This window comes from Falco cherrug, chromosome 4 (genome assembly GCF_023634085.1).
Source record: "Falco cherrug isolate bFalChe1 chromosome 4, bFalChe1.pri, whole genome shotgun sequence".
NCBI lineage: Eukaryota > Metazoa > Chordata > Aves > Falconiformes > Falconidae > Falco > Falco cherrug.
In genome coordinates, this window is record NC_073700.1 from 65896734 (window position 1) to 65909689 (window position 12956).

General features: G+C 37.6%; 1 protein-coding gene across 18 annotated transcripts in view; it reads left to right on the forward strand.

Moving 5' to 3' along the window:
- PARD3 (par-3 family cell polarity regulator) overlaps positions 1-12956 on the forward strand; it is a 458069-nt gene that overhangs the window by 378998 nt on the left and 66115 nt on the right. The window lies entirely within an intron of this gene.

Here is a 12956-nt window from a genome sequence, read left to right on the forward strand (position 1 = left end):
CATATTTTGTAGAAGAACATAAGTGGTTTGTTCTGGTTTAGATTAAATTACATTCCATCAGTGCTCTAGATTTTTTTATTGGCAAAAAAACCATTCATTTTACCTGCCATTTAATCTTCCCTCTTCCTCCTCTCCTATTCAAGACTGAGAACAAATGTTGAATGAAATTATTTTAAACCCGCACATTTGAGATATATTAAACTTAATCTTTCCTGTCCTAGGATGTTTGAAGTTGTCTGCTTTGACAATTATCAACACACTGGCTTCTGCTAGACTTTATTCAGCACTCTTCTGTTTCATTATAGAAAATTAAATTAGAATTGTGGGTTTACCATGTATTTTATCTCTTTTTATGCAGTCTTTCTGAGAAATGTAAGTGTTATGTTTTTAAGTATTCAGATTTTTAATCTTCAATCTGAATTTCTCTTTAGAACACAGTGGCAGGATACATTTGCTTATGGAACTCTGCAATGCCTCTTTGATAAAATATAGCCTATACTCTGATTACTTTATTTCAATATCTACCTATTAGATTTTTCATGTATTTATTTACTGCTTAGGAATCATTTTAGCATTCACTTTGTTTTGTTTGTTGTTGTTTGTTTTTTTTTTTAAGTAATGCATCTAACAGCAGCCAGTGTTCTTTTTCTTTTTCTTTCATGAGCTTTGCACATCCACCCACTTCCTTTTTGCCATGATGAATTTCCTTTCTAGTTGATTATAGTCATTTTCTGGTTTGACATCCCTCAGGCTCTGCCTACTAAAATCAATATCATCTTTCAGTGAATGTTGTTGTTGTGATGAGCTTTTTCCCCCATTTAAAGAATACTTTAGAATAAACCCAAGTGAAGATTTTTTTATGATGTGTCAATTTACTTGTTCTTTGTATGCCTGTTTCTCAGTCAAATCTAAATCAATTGTTGTCTAAAAGTTTCTCATTTTCTACTCTTATAAATTGCTACAGCCCAGTTTTTTGTTTCCCAGGCTGGCATTTATCTTTGTCATGTAGCTGTCCATATTTTGAAGTATACAAATATCATAGACCTCTGACATTCCTTCATTAAATGTGTTTGAGGTGTTGACCAGATTATGGAACTCATCAATTCCCTCTTAAGACACAATATGCATCCCAAGTTCTGTGGAAGAGGGAGGGGGGGGGGGGGGGAAAGTCTTTGTTTGCTCACTCATCTGGGAAAGTACAATCTGTTGCCATGGCCAGTCGTCATGAGCTTTGATTAGAAATCAGCAAAGACAGCTGCTGAAGAGCATAGTGAGAAAGATTGTATCCAGTTAGAGAAGAGTTCCTTTGACTCTGGAAGAGCAGAGGGACATCACCGAGGAAACATGAATATGCATTTCTTTTAATATGTAGATGGCTATGGATGTAGGTATTCTAGCTTGCAGTGTTTGCTGTTCTTGTTGTTATCACAGTGTCAGTATCTCTCTCAAGACTTCTTTTTGACCTGAGAGTGCTTTTCTCTTTAAATTTAATTTTTATTTTTGCATCTATATGTGTAGGCTTTTAATATATCAAATTTTGTAAAATGTGCCCACAAATGTATTTGGTTTTAGCTGGGTGATCACCAGTTTCCTAGTATAGTCTTCCCAACAGAAGGAAGGGGAAACTCTGTACTGGTTTAGAAGTGCATGGTTAGTTGCTGCACTTCTGAGTGGTTCTGTCCTTGCCATTCCATTTATTGGCTGGCTTCCCCTTCTCAAAACAAACTTTCAACAATAAATTGTTAATTCAGAATCTAGGAAGATTTGCTGAAAAAGCTTATTGTCCTATGAAGCTTCTTGACTGCAGCAGTTTTGGAGGCTTCCTTGGTTTTGCAGTTTTTCTGACTTGCTGAAGGATTTTGTATACAGTGACACTGGTGGTGTTGAGAAAGTGAACCTGAGGACGTCACCACTGATGTTAATATCTCCATATAGAGCCAGTTCCCATTCCCAGAGCTCTAATGCTCTGGTTCTGTAAACAGCTGGTGTGGTATTTCACCAAAAAAGATACCAAAGCAGAGGAATGTTCTGTTGCCCTGCCAGCTTCCTCCATTTCTGATGGTCTGACCTTCTCCCAGTGCCAGCTCAGGAATCACAGGGCCATTTGCTGAGCCAGTTCCACTCCCTGACTGCACAAACCCTACCTTTTCTACACAGGGTAATTTTCTGCTGAGCTGGTGGCATCATTAGTCTCATGACGAGCCTGATGGTTACCAGAGGTGGAGTTAGGTGGAACTGGTGCTCAGTTATAAGCATGAAGGTGGGAAGAGGGAAGAAGTGGCCATGGAAGGGGCATGACTGGGTAATTCAGAGCCCTTGGATTGCATCACCCTTTTTAGTAAACTGGCAGCCTAGTGCAGATTCATGTCATGCTATGCCTTTCCCACTTTAACCTAGAATGATATAAAGAGCTTCAAAGTCAGGAGTCAGACCTGGCTTCTTTCTGTCATATTTCCATTATATTTATATTTATTTTGTTATGTTAATAGCTGGCTGTTAAGTAAAATACAGGGTAATATGGTTTCAAGTCTTGTAAATTTCTCTTATGTTAAGGGGTTTATAGGTTTTCAATAGGTTTTTCATTCTCTGTCATTACTGTAATTGACAAAATAGCCATTCTTTAAGGCTTGCTTGAGCATTTCAATTAAAGAAGACCATACTTAGGCAACATTTTCCAATTTAGATACTTCAATTTGGTCTGCCATCCATTTTCTGTAATCCAGTAAGATTTATATTCAATGACGTAGTACACATGGTTTTGAAACGTGCATTTGGGGTTTTCTGTACTGAATTAACCCAGTTTGATTTTGATGCCGAAGAGGAGGTCTCAGCATTGGTAAATGTTGACCATATGGTAGGCAAAGATTGTTAGACCGACATTAATAGACATGGACATGTGTGTATCCTAGGAAGCAACATCAGCTGTTTTTAGCATTTGTGAAAGTGGATGACCTGAAAAGATAAAACAAAGATGGTGTGAGAAGGAGTACTGCAGTAACTAATCAAAATCTTCTTCCAATATTACAAGTACCTGATACAGTGTGTCAGCAGTAAAATGAAAATATGAAGATCAGATTTGACAGAGTGACTAGAAGAAAGCTGTGACAAGGATAATGAGGTTATTGATACCCCAGACCAAGATGAGCAGCCCAAGTAATGTCAGTGACCTGGTGGAAGAAGATATAAAGGAAAGCTTTTGGGTTCCTGAACCTGAGTTGCTTAGGGAGAGTAGAAGCTTTTAGTTCCTCAGCTGGATTGTGCTCAGGATTGGCAGTGTCCATGATGTAGATGTACAAAAACAATACTAAGTGGATGTAGTTGATATGTTTTTCTTCTTTTATTCTAATTGTTCAATGCCCTTTACTCTTCTGTTTGAAACAACTTTGTTTAGAGCAGAGCAACAGCAGCTAAAATTCCCTTTTTAATTTGAAAGCAATGGGATTAATCTACCTGGCAAGAATTCAGTGGTCAGAGTCTTGACACTTAAAGTAGTTTATTTTACAGGATCAGACAGATTTTTGCATCTCTGCTGGTTGAAACCATTAAGCACGTGCTTTGCATGAAGAGAAAAAACACTGACTATAGAGAATGTTTAGTAAACTTTAGTCTCTTTTATAGTATCCTTTAGTTTTGTAGTTAGGAGATTATGATCCGCTTTATAAAGAAAGATTTTTTTCAAAAATTGTAATATTTTCCTACAAAATTATATTTGTATTCCAGCTAATTTGTGCTCTGCCTTGCAACCTCATTGGCAAGACCAAACATAATATACATTTCTTATATAGTAATGAACAGAACGGTATATGGGACACTGAAACACAGACATGAATGCAATGCCAATGTATTTTGGAGGTAAGACATCACATGTAGGTATCAGCTACAGCTGTGAATCAGGGGGTCCCTCAATCCAGGTATTAAGTTTGTCAAAAAATACCAAGAGCTTTTGGAGAGGAAAAGATGCTGAGAAATGTTTACCCCATTGTTATATTTACCACATTGGTTCCCTGTGTTCAGGGAATGTGCAGTGAATTAGCCTTCTTTTGAATGTCTTTGCCTAGACATTACTATGGTTTGATCTTTGATTTAACATGCATATTGGAGAAGCACCATGTAGGTCAAGCCCCCCTGTGCTGGGTGTAACTCTGTAGCAAACAACTACTCTTGACCCCTTGCTGCCTGAAGTTACAGTACAGATGCTACCAATGGATGAGACAAACAGAAGCAACAGAGCAGGAGAGATGGAAAAATATCAGATAGTTGCAATTTTTAGCAAACTTCACTAACAGAAGATTATAATAGCATATTTTTTAACTGATGTATGTGCATATATAAATAGGGTTTATATGTATTTTGTAATTATGGGGTGTGATTATGTGATGCATTTTGCTCCTAGAAGGACATATTAAGCATTAGATAATTATACAGCAATGATACCAAATCTGACATTAAAATTAGTGCGTTGAGATTTATATCCTTTTTTTAGAAAGACCTTAAACAGTAAGGCCTCCAGGTATGCATGGTGTTTACTGACTTGTTAGGCATTAAGATGTTATTGTGCCCCTTCTTGAATCTGCTCATTTTAAAAGCTTAACCCTTTAAAATATTCTGTTCAGCTCACTACTGTAGCAAGCTGTGACACTTAAACAAAACAAAGATAACATTCTCATATGAACAACGGATCACAAAAAACACTTTCTTTCATCCTCGCTTCCGACCATCTGTTTGGAAAAGTCACAGGAAGCCAGCCTGTAATCTGTAGTTAAGAGTTTAAAATCACATGCATTTTTTGTGACACGTAAGTGTAGACTGCTGTAACAGTTTCTATTAGCTCTAAATGTCGAGTGATTTGACCATGATATCTATCATATATACCCAATCCTCTCTCTCAAAAAAAAAATAATGGGGGAGGTGTTTTTTTCTGTCTAAAGCTCACATATGTGTATGTGATTTCACTTCCTATAAAACTACCTTCCCCTCGTGTACTTTGTATTTTAACTGCTGTTTTTTTAAACCATTCTCATGTATTTTGGTGGTACTTTCCTATGTGATAAAACTGTTATATGTAATGTATATGCATCTATTTTTTAATAATTTTGGTCTGAGAAGTAGTATTTTCGCACTGATTCCTCAATACCTTCAGCAGGTAGTCTTCAAACATAGAGTGATGCTTTAACTGGTAGTTTCTAGAGGGAGGTTGATCAGATCTCATGCAAAAAATTCTCATGAAATCCTGAAGCATGCAGCAAGGAGGAGAGAAAATTTTTGCACAAGGCTGGGCTGCATTTTTATAACTGTAAAAAAAAATATGTGAGAGGCTTGTATTAGTTTCTGTGACAGGTAAATGTTGTCTCTGCAACATTGTTCTCCATGGTGTTATCACCAGGATAACTTTAACCAACCTAATATTAAATGGCTCAAATAAGTCAGCATATATACCTGCAAAGCTGCACCTAGCCCAGAAAAGTTATTTGGGGGTTCAGCAGTTAGTCCTGTACCTTCTGTTCAGTTTATCCTTTTACTGTTTGGGAAGCACAGTTTTCACTTAATTTCTAGAGAGAGAGGGAGAGGGAAAGATGTCTGTAAATACTCTAAGCATATTCCAGGCAGTCTGAAGACAGTGTCTTCACCCTGGAGCATGTTCACTTAAAATCTCTATTTTTTAACTGTCGCTTTAGCCACTTCTGTTTCAAAAATATTTGGTTTCTCTAATTTAGGTGTTTGTGTAAATTTTATTGATGGACGGCAGTCACCCAGGAACCACCAGGTAGTTGTTGGCTTTTTTATGTATGATTTTAGAAAAAATAAATACATTAAATCCTAGCACAAATGTAAGAAAGTTCAAGAAGCAAATGCATTAAAAGAAAGAAACTGATTCAATGGTGATGTGATTTATATGTCACCAGTGGGAGGTGGCATTTTAATAGCATGTAGAAGCATAAGGCTCTTATTGTCAGTGGTAGTATTTGAAGTGTATTTTTCCTTTCTAAATTTGCAATCCATAGCTATAGCAACAAATAAATATAGCAGTCACATTTACAACACAAGTTATTGTGTTTTGCATTTGCTATAAAAGGTGTATTTTAAAACAATTCTCAAAAGATAGATTATAGCAGTTTTACATTAGGGTTAGCTTCCTAATAGGTCCTCAGAGTGAGAATATACAGCATTTGCTGCTTACTAACATGAACCACTAAGTTTTCTAGACCTGGCGTTAATGCTATGAATTCCATTAGGAATTAGGTTTTCAACATATGCATGTGATTGTATTTCAAAATACTCCATTCTTTTTTTATATCAATTATCTCAGGAATTCCATGGTTAACTACAGTTTGCCACAGTTATAAACCAGGAACTCCTATTTATTGGTCAAGTACTATTTTTATGTTTGAACAAAACACCTATTGTTTTGCTTTGCTTATCAACAAGCACTATTGTTTTCAGCTAAGGTTACATTTAATAATTAGGTTTTCTAGGGCCAAGAAGTCAACTATATCTTTAATGAGTTCAGTGACATCACTAGGACTGCTTATGCTCCCTGGCAATAGTCTGCTTTGTGTGAGCAGATCACATTAGCTTTAAGAGGAGTAGCACAGATGCCAAGGTCGGGGCATTAGTAAGTAAGAGATCTTTGAGTAAAATAAAGACCTAAAGCTCAAACTGTCCAAGGCAAGGGAACAATGAACTGCTGTTTAGCAATATGGTAGCAGCTCTTTTCAGAAGTTATTTTGTTCCATGTTTAAGTGTTTCCTACGTATCCTCTCCCTGTGAAAGTTGGGTGAGGAGCAAGGAGGATCCTTGCAAGGTCTGGGCTAGGAGTGGTAAAAAGAAAAAAATAAGCTGATGCAACGATAGCACTGTCCTTTCTGCAATTTTTTATGTTTGAGCACTCTAAACATGATGGCACCTTTAATCTATAAAGTGACCCTCATAATCAATTGGAAATTTGCAAGGGGAAAATTGAGGGTAGCTTTATTTTTTTTAATACCTTGTTGAGAAGGCCTGTTTTTTGTAGTTGAACTGCAGTTTGACACTGATAAACAGGGGTATAAACCAAAAAGGCTACTGCTTTATCACTGTTCAGAGGGTGAAACTGGCAAATTCTCCCCCACTCCTGCTTCAGAATATTCCTTTAAATTGTGTGTAGAGGAAGAAGGGATCTGCTTTTTCCCTTGAGTCAGAGAGAAGACCAAGAAAGGACAGATTCAGTACAAAGAAAATGGAAGGGAAGGCAGTGAAACAAGGCGCAGAAGAGAGTGGCAGCCAGTAATGGATGTTACGACAGGTAGAGAAGATGGGAGAAAACACTGAAGGAAAATAGTTCAAACTGGAAATAGCCCTCAACCAAAACCATAGAGTGCTCAGGGAGAAGTATATATACACAGACATTTGTAAGAGGTTTAAAAATTGTGCATCCCGTCAGGCTGAGTAACATTCATCCATGTGTTGCGTACTGTTGGAAATGTTAATTTTTTTCACGCCATTTGCCAGCTTACTCTCATAGATTCAAAATGCAGCCTCTACTGGTTGTGTTAGAACTAGCTGAAGAATAAATGTGCCCAATTACTGAAATATGTCAGACAAAAAAGATTCCATACATAGAATGAGTGGAAGGGGAAGATTGCTTTTCCCTCAAGGGGATTGGCAACAATAACAGTATAAAGTTAACTGCATGCATGTGTTCCAAATGATTTTAAAACTTAAAACGTCATAGCACATTTTTTATACGATGGCTTTATCTCATTGCCAGGGGAGGGTACCTTTACTGCTGGGATGCAGAGCTACGAAAGCAGTTAAACCACAGCAAGACCTACCAGCTTGGAAGTTCCTTAATAACTAATGCCTAAAAAATGAGGTGCCTAAACCAAGGAGGATACTTTGTGTTTAATTTAGGTTTCCTCAGGTGCTCTGGGCTCTGCTTGTGTGCGTGACCAAAACCGAGCTAATCCAAGTAGCTTGACATTTCTCTGCCTACTCCCATCTGTGTGCGCAGAGCACAGCGAGCGTGTACTGACTCAGCTGGAGACCTCACACAATGTGTCCTGGTGGCTGCTGAAACAAAGAGCAGCCAAACTCATCCTCTAACGCCAGAATGGCTATGGCAGCTTTTAGCAAATGAAAGGCGGGAACTCGCTTCTCACCTTTTTACTGCGTTTTTCTCCCTTTGTCACAACTGTGCCACTGTACAGCAAAAAATTCCCTGGGCCAGAGGAAGAGACTGTGAATCTTTTGCTGAAGGTTATGGCATCTTGCTAAGATTCCCATCTGTTTATGCCCTTGCCTTTCTTTATTCTGTCCAGTTACTCTTTTAATGCATATTGTATAAACAGATCTGCAAATCGTTTAAACTGTATCTTTTATTGCGTAAGTCCCAATTCTGCAAAGCAATGGTGTGACAGAACTGAAATGATTCTTTTGTCGTGTAATGTCATACTCACTTTTTCAGATGCTGCTGCCTTGTATATTTAGAGAAACAGCTGCTTTCCAGGGAATAGGTTGGAGAGCTGAGGAGGAAAATGTTTTTGTCTAAGCAGGTTTATAGGAGCTACTTTGCTGTGATTGATTGTGAGAGTCTAAGTATCTGAACACCAAAACAAAGGCAGGAAGAAAAAGGTGGGGGAAAAGGAAGACAAACTGAGATCTGAAACAACAAATTGTTCAGTAAATACAAGCCGTAAGAGCTCCTTCATTCCTTATGTGGCTTGCTCAGGTTTCCATGAGAAAATCTTACCACATCTCTTTCCAGTAGGGAATGACAATACAGATTTTTCTGCTGCAGGAAAAAGTGAGAGCGCTAGATCAGGTATGGTACAAATGCCTACAGGCTGCTGTCTTCTGGCTCAGAACTTTGATCATCCCAGTCACTGTCTTCAGCCACTGCTCCCGTGTTAGTCTCTTCCGCCCATCACAGAAGCTCGTGCCTTCCCATGCAAAGTTTGCTGTCAGCCCTTTCTACTCCTGCTGAGATGGTGCTTTTCTTCTGTATGAAACATAAAATGCAAGTAGTACCTCAAATTCTAAAGGAAAACAAACAGCTTTGAGAGCTCCTTATGAAGAAGTGTCTCTTGGTTAACATTGTTGACCCAAATATGGTATCTCAGGTGGTCACTAGTGCTTTCCTAAAGCTTGCCATGCGTAAAGGTTCTCCTGCTCCGCATCCTTTCCATCCATCCAGAGCTCTCTGTGCTCTGCCACTGACCTTGCTCCTGAGAGAAGCAACATGCACATCACATGCCGTGGAATTAGGAAAGAGCCATTTCTGTGCTTTTGTCTCTTAATATAGTATCCAGAATACTTGGTTTAGAACTGTCATGATCAGCTTGCAGGACACCTTGTTGATGCTGTTGTATTGAAATAATATGTCAATGGGGTAAATGAGGAGCTAGCTCAGCAGACAGTGCTGCTATTTAATGAGAGCTCAGTGCTTCTCTGTAACTTTGTATCTCTGTAGATAACAAGACATGTTATCAGGCATCGATATGTTGTCAGATGTTAAATAGTGTAGTATTAGCACCATAGGCTTTCTTCAGGGCCTGCTCCTGACTCAGGCCAATGTTTTAACTCAGTGCAGGAATTCCACTGCTGGAGAAACAAAGCTCTTCCCGCTGTGGCATATGTACAGTAACTTTGTGCCAGCCTAGCAGACCGTAAATGTGCAGCAGCTACGAAATCCAATGAAAACTGAAATGCAGCAGTTTGCTTGGTTTATTCTGTTTTGGAGTATCAGGAGCTCAGATCTTGAAAACTTGGTGATAGATCATCCTTTACTCTGCTGCTGAAAAGCAGCATTAAGAAAGTTGTTGTTTGCCAACTTCTCAGAAATATGCTGTCAAATAAACCCGTATCTTAGATAAGATATGCATTGCATTAAAAACCTCACAAAAATGTAAATTAGTATTTGGCTTCCTTTATTCCTTAAAGGTATATCTTTTCCCTCGGAACTGTTTGCTATGGGTTGATCATGGTTTATCACATGTTCCCTTTATGTTTCCAATTGCCTAGATGGTGTGGGCTCTCTGGTGGATGATCTGGTGCTGAATTTGGGGGATAATCTCAGCAAACTTGTGAATTGTACAGGTTTGAGCTGGAAGTTCAAATTTGTCCGGACTAGCTCTGTGTCATGACACTTTATGCCTACATATAATGCACCAAACGCAGTTATGCAATGGAGGAGAATATCAAAGATGTTTTGAAGGTTGCAAATGGGTTTTATGAGTGAGAATCATCCTTTTTGTTGCTTCCAAAGATGAAAGCGTTCAATTTTCGCACACATGAAAAAGACGACTGTCAGATGTTTTAAATGTAAAAACTGCATAATGTGGCTTCTTGTCATATCTGTGGTTCCCTTGTGGATGAAAATTTTAATCAGATGGTTTTGTACTTTAAAGATTTTTCATTTGATTTACAACTTGTAGGAGTGGAGTAGCAGTAAGCAATCAGGGAGAATGCCATGAAGAGGACAAAAGGAAGGTGAAACACAGCGTTAATAATTTAGTTTCAATAACCTTAAAAGGTTTACCAGACACTTTTAACCTTGTATCAGAAAAGAGAAAAACACAAAATGCAAGCTACTGCAGTGAATCATAAAAACGTTTCTTTTAATTTGTTACTCATTTATCTAAGTCCAGATAGAAAGCAACCAATGCATTTGTTAAACAAAAGGGTCAAAAAGACAACTACCCATCAATTTGACTTAGTCCTTTTGGAAGGACTGCCTGCAGTTTCTCCTGGGTCAGTAAAGTCATGAAATAATGGTGATTATAGCTGTGAAAATGTAGAGGTGGTGTGAGTATTTCAGACAAGCCACAGCAACATTTTAAGCATGCAATAGGGTTTTCAGAAGCGCTTAAGCAGGGTAGACATCTAAGTGTTACTGATCTCAGTGGGAATTACATTCCAACTCAAAACCTCACACACTTTAAAAAAAATGGTAGGCATCTATGTTCAGGTTTCTTGATTGCTGGCTTGCAGGGTCTGAGTCTATATCTGGTCTCCTATAAGCCAGAGTAACATAAAAAGTGACATCTTCAAGATGGTGGCGTGAGAGCTTTAAAAAAGGAGTCTCACTTTGGGTTTTGTTAGGAAGGATCAGGACATCATAAAAATTCATGTGGCATTTGCATACATAGCTGCTCAGCTGAACAGTTGTGCTTTCATATCTCGAACATGTACATTTAAAATTTTGCCACAAATGAGCTACATGTATTTCAATTTTTAGATAATTTGAAACCATTTTTGTAACTCGCAGTTTGTACAACACTGTTGAAACTGAAAGTGCTTCTAAGTAAAGGGGTTCAATGCCTGAAATTTGAGGTAGGGAACCCAAACTTTAGGATCTGCTGTGATCTAGTTTCATAAGGATGGTCTAGCACTTACATGTTCAGGTACCTGGGCTATATAATGGATTATGGAGTATTTTTGTATGCATGTGCCAAATGTAGTGGCATCATCATCATCATCATCATCATCATTATTCAATTATAAGGTTCTCCATAATTTTTATACAACAAGTCTTATATTCCCATTAGTATATTTTCTGTGCATCTCTTCTTTATGTAGCCATGCTTTAAAACCTTAGAGCATTAATTGCTCCACTCAAAACTGCAAGATGTGCTCTTTTTTTTTTAAGTAGACTTGTTACCATTTAACAGCAAGATTCTGTACTTGCTTTTGTTTTACAAGTTTACTTTAGAGTTGGAAAGATTTTGAGCTCCCAGTATACTTTTTTGTTACAGATCAGAGGGATTAATCATTTATTTGCATTGTAGAAATGATCAATGACTTCACTTGTAGGCATAAAACAAATGCATGAAAACGTAGTCACACCTCCAAAGAGATTACTTTTCCATTTATATTGAGATGCATCATATAAGTGTGGAAAATAGTAAGGAGCATGTGCATGATAATTATATCATTTTCATCATTGCCCAGCCTGATGATTGTAAAGAATTAGATTTTTGGGGTTTTTTTTCTAAATATACAAGCTGGTAAAATGGATTATTTCCAGCTTGTGGCATTGTTGATTGGCTAATTACTGTTTACCAGTACACCAGAATTGTTTCTTTGAGAAGAAGGTGAATGAAAAGTGAAAGCAGAAAATTCAGTTTAATCCAGAGAATGGGCAGGTTGCATTAAAATGAAGTTGAAGTTACAAGCACTGAGACCTTCTCAAATGAAGATCTCCGTGAGTGCGTCACTAGGCTTAGAAACGTATTCATGTTCTTAGTGACTCTTTGGTATGTGTGTTTTGCTGAGACAAGAAATATGCTTGTTCTAATAGTGGTTTATGAGGGATTAAAGTAAGGTCTTTCTGATTTGTTTGCATTTTAATGAGAATGTAATTTCTTACTCTTACATCCCATGTAAAACCCCCACACTGTCAGATTTGTAGGGATATACATGAGTTTAAAAGGAATGGTAGTTAATTAGCATTTGGAATATACTACGTCTTTGAAAATGTGGACTGAGGGTGGGACAAGTCTGAAACCAAAATAGACTGGCATGCCATACATTTCTATTTGAAGTGAACTAATTGAACTAAATTAGTGCTTTTGGTATTCATGGATAGTCTGTCTCCTCAGATTTTTATTATTTTTACTAAATTGCTCCTTATTAGAAATGGCTGTAGAGTTGAGTCCATGAATTGTTGACAAAAGAATCTCTTCAGCTCTGCCTTTGATTATTCCTGGTATGCTGTTGATCTTTGGAATAATGTTCTATAGTTTCAGCTTTTAGAGGAAAAAAGAGTAAAACTTTTATAAACAGAAAGAAGGGAAGTTTGAAGCGTTTTTAGGCAGCTATGCAAACTCTTTCCATTGAAGTCTTTGTCCAAGAGAATTTTGTTCACAGTAAATGAACAAATAAGCCCATAGATATAAAGTTGAAATTTTTAAATTTTACTCCAGGGATACTTTTTTTTGCAAAATTTCCTCATCTGAGGTATGCAGCATGTTGTAAGA